The sequence below is a fragment of the Hordeum vulgare genome, chromosome 5H (assembly GCF_904849725.1).
Source record: "Hordeum vulgare subsp. vulgare chromosome 5H, MorexV3_pseudomolecules_assembly, whole genome shotgun sequence".
Classification (NCBI taxonomy): Eukaryota; Viridiplantae; Streptophyta; class Magnoliopsida; order Poales; family Poaceae; genus Hordeum; species Hordeum vulgare.
This window is the reverse complement of record NC_058522.1, coordinates 434,306,096-434,310,320: the sequence shown is the minus strand read 5'-3', so window position 1 is coordinate 434,310,320 and position 4,225 is coordinate 434,306,096. Positions and strand designations below refer to the sequence as shown.

General features: G+C 49.1%; 1 pseudogene; it reads left to right on the top strand.

Annotated features, from left to right (window-relative positions):
* The first annotated feature begins 1,007 nt into the window (after positions 1-1,007).
* Positions 1,008-1,723, top strand: LOC123396097 (annotated as a pseudogene).
* The last annotated feature ends 2,502 nt before the right edge of the window (positions 1,724-4,225 follow it).

Genomic DNA, 4,225 nt, shown 5'->3' with positions numbered 1-4,225 from the left:
GAAAAAAGGAACACTTCAATTTCACCCATTTTTTATTTAGAAATGTCATCGAGAGGTGTTTTGGAGTCTTGAAGAACAAGTGGAGGACTTTGTTTCACTTGTCTAGTTATCCACAACAGAAACAAAGCAAAATCATTGTGGCTTGCATTGCACTGCATAATTTTATTAGACAAAGTCAACTCGCCGATATAGATTTCGACTTGTGTGATCAAGATGAAAATTATGTACCATTGTCTATGCGAACGACTACAACAAATGAGATGGACAGTGCTGCTATGAATCAATTCAGAGCTTGGATCGCTGATGGGTTGTGGTCCTTGAAACAACAATGATATAAACAAGTGTTCTTTGCTTATGTAACTTCTGTTATCTCGGTTGTTATGTACTCTCTCTTATTTCGGTTCTTATGAACAAGTGTTAATTCGTTTGTATGAACAAGAGTTATGAACAAGTTTTATTTCGGTTGTCACTATTTTGTAATTCGTTTGTATGAACAAGGGTTATGTGAACAAGTGTTTTATTATTAGGAACAACATGGACTTATAAGTCCGTGTACACAAACAGGTAGAGACTCGTGACTTATAAGTCCATGTAAACAAACAGGTAGGGACTTATGACTTATAAATTAAAACTTAAAAAAATCCTATAACTTATGAAACAAACACGGCCTAAGACGATGATGTTGCCTCGCGTCTTTCTTCTGGCCGATGCACTTCTACTTACGGACAAGCCCCCACAGCCATTTCTGTGCGTCTTCGTGCAAAGCATAAATCCATAGACGCGACAGATATATATCGGCTCGGCGCACTATGTGACGACGGGCATGTCACGGTCCTCCCAAATTCACAGTCTGTCCGATCCGCGCTGCCTGCCGTGCTGCATGCCAACCGGAGAGAAAGAGACGGACGGACAGATACCTCGCACCGTCACATACGTACACTACGTACCGCCATTTCCAGGTTTTAGTCAGGTTTTACCGTCGCCTGGCCATGGCCATGCACCGTCCCCGACACCTTGACCCTCGCCCTCCCACCGGTCACCATCCCGCCAGCCTCCGCTCCCACCTCCTATATATGGCCTCCAGCCTCCTCCCCGACCCTGCAAGCAAGTCGTCCTCCTCTCCCTTTCCGACTGAGCTCTCCAAACACCCATCCACCCTCTGCTTTCTCGGGCGCGCAATGGCCAGGGGCGGGCTGAGCAGCAAGCTCAAGTGCATGATCAAGCGGTGGCACTCGTCGAGCCGGATCTCGCGCGCGCCCTCGGCGGCGTCACACGGCGGCGGCGGCGGCGAGAGAGGAGGAGGACGGCCCGTGGGGGCGCGGCGCCTCGTTCCACGGCGCCGACGCCGTGCCCCCGGGCCTCCACCCGGTCTACGTCGGCAAGTCGCGCCGCCGCTACCTCATCACCGCCGACCTCGTCTGCCACCCGCTCTTCCAGAACCTCGTCGACCGCTCGGACGGCGACGCCGGCGCCGACGGCGCCGGCGGCACCGTCATCGGCTGCGAGGTCGTGCTTTTCGAGCACCTCCTCTGGATGCTGGAGAACGCCGACCCGCAGCCCGAGTCGCTGGACGAGCTCGTCGAGTACTACGCCTGTTGACCGGCCAGCCGGCCGGCCAAGCTCCAGCCTCCAAGTTCCAACCGCCGCCTTCATCCGCAGCTGGCGCCGGGCTCGCCAGAGTTGGTGGAGGGCCTGCCATGCTGGCCTGGCTTGGCTTCTACAAGGGGGGGGGGGGGGGGGGGGGGGGGGGGGGGGGGGGGCAATTTGGTAATCCTTTCTTCCAGCTAGGGGTAGGGTTGTAATATAAACGCCTGCGGAGGGGCGGAGCGAGTAATTAAGCTGTGTGTGGAGATTTATTTTAACCTTGAGGCGTTGGTGGTAATTCGTGGATTAGCTGCGCAATTACCGCGCGCCCAAGAATGATGCTCCTTTGGGAGCCTATTGATCAATTTCCTTGATGATTGGTGTGCTAGCTCCTTTATTCTTCTTCTTCTTAATCATTTTCCCTTTCCTTCTCCTCTTTCAATAAGATATGTATAAGATGTAGGGATCAATGCATCCATGTACATTTCCATCGGTGTAGTATAAAGTGCATGCAAGCTCATTTCCTTCTGGGTATTCTTTTTAGATAATCTGTTCCGAGATTTTCTGCAAGTGTCATCCAGATATTAGTAGTATTATTCTTGGCTGGTAGTTGAAGGCATTTTCAGCAGCCGACAAAACTGCTACAGAAAACATGTCATTCACATGAGAAAATCAGGATGCAGTGCTCGAGCTTCTTTCGCAGAGTAGCGCTCCCTTCGTTTCATAATTCTTGTCGTGGTTTTAGTTCAGGGGCATAATTCTTATCGCGGTTTTAGTTCAGGAATAGGGGAAGTAGCTGACGGCGGAATGTCAAAAAAGGCTTGATGTAGGCATAGTTGAATCGCTTCCTGGGCCAGAAGTAACAAAAACAGATCAAGAATGCTGAAGGCTGGCGTTGGTAGGACAATAATCTCGTGCAGTTTACAAAGTTGCACAAAGACTAAGACAGCTGTGGGTCGTTCAAAAACAAGCCGAAAAGGGCAACTTGGACCAAACTTTCTCCAAACTTGGCGATCAATTAGCCATCATGGGCATGCGCAAAGCAACGCGTACGTACGTACAGCCTATTTGCCAAAGCACCAAGAGTCCAAGACTCGTCAGAAACTGGTCGCCGTGCACGTTATATTCTGATCGAGTAATAATCAGAGGGTCGGGTTTTAAGTAAGTGGAGGTTTGGTGGAGAGTCAGATGATGGGTACGTACGTACGCGCGTCCAGTCTCTGGCTGTCATGGAGTTCCTTTTTCTCTTCCTCTTGCATGGTTCGTATTTGCATGCATGCACATATGCTTACTGCCTGCGCGTAGTCCGGTTGATTAATTGTGTGGATGTTGACAACATTTGGGCATGTAGTATTTGGACGTACTAACCAGGGCCATTTAAGTTGGTTGGTGAGGGAAAGCATTTGGTCCCCTGAACATCGTTGGACCACGCATCCATACCCAACCCAGCCACAGTAAACTGAATTCTTCTTCACAAAATGCTGTAGCAGCAGCTGGTTGATTAGCACAACTTTCTTAAACCCGATCGATAGATGACATATACCACCAGTTGGCAGCTAAATTGTACTCCTTCCATAGGGAAATACAAAAGCATTTAGATCACTACATTTTGGAAAGAGAGTAAGAGCAACTCCAACGGGCCGACCCAAACAAACATCGATTTCGTTCGTTTTTTGTCCGTTTGGATCGGCCACCCGTCCGGCGTCCGTCCTGTTTTAGATATGGGTCGGCAGCGCGTCCAACGCACCGACCCATATGTACTGGCGTGGTCGGCTGACCGCCCTATTTTGCATGATTTTCATAATTTGAATCAAATAACATAATTTGGACCGAAAATAGCATAGTTGTTACAAGAGAATAAAAATAAAAATGTCTCACATAGTTCGCACATAGTTTTGCTAATGAATAAAAGAAGATAAATCTATTGGTTGCCAACATGAACCCACATATGCTCAACCAAATCATTCTGCAGTTGTACGTGAGTTTTCTAATCACTCATGTCTTGATGAAATTGGGTGAACTGTTCAAACGTTGCCGCTCCTCCATGCTCACACACAACATTCTCACCCTGAAACTGAAACCCTTGACCGTACAGACGCTTTGGACGCTCGTCTTCTACGATCATATTATGCATGATCACACAAGCACTTATCACCTCCCACAGTTTGTGCGTGCTCCAGGTATTACCAGGATACCGAACAATGCCCCATCAAGATTGCAAAACATCAAAGGCACGCTCGACATCCTTCCTAGTACCCTCTTGCTCTTGGGCAAATCTTTTCCTCTTCTCTCCGACACGGTCGGATATTGTCTTGACAATAGTGGTCCACTGAGGATAGATACCGTCACCCAGGTAGTATCCTTTGTCGTAGTAGTGGTCGTTGATAGTAAAGTTCACCGGTGGGCTGTTGCCTTCGGCAAGCCTAGCAAACACCGGCGAGCGCTGAAGCACGTTGATATCATTGTGTGATCCGGCCATGCCAAAGAAAGAGTGCCGGATCCAGAGATTTTCAGACGCAACGGCCTCTAGAATGACAGTGCAAGCCTTGACATGGCCCTTATACTGCCCTTGTCAAGCAGAAGGGCAGTTCTTCCACTCCCGGTGCATGCAGTCTATGCTACCAAGCATCCCTGGTAAGCC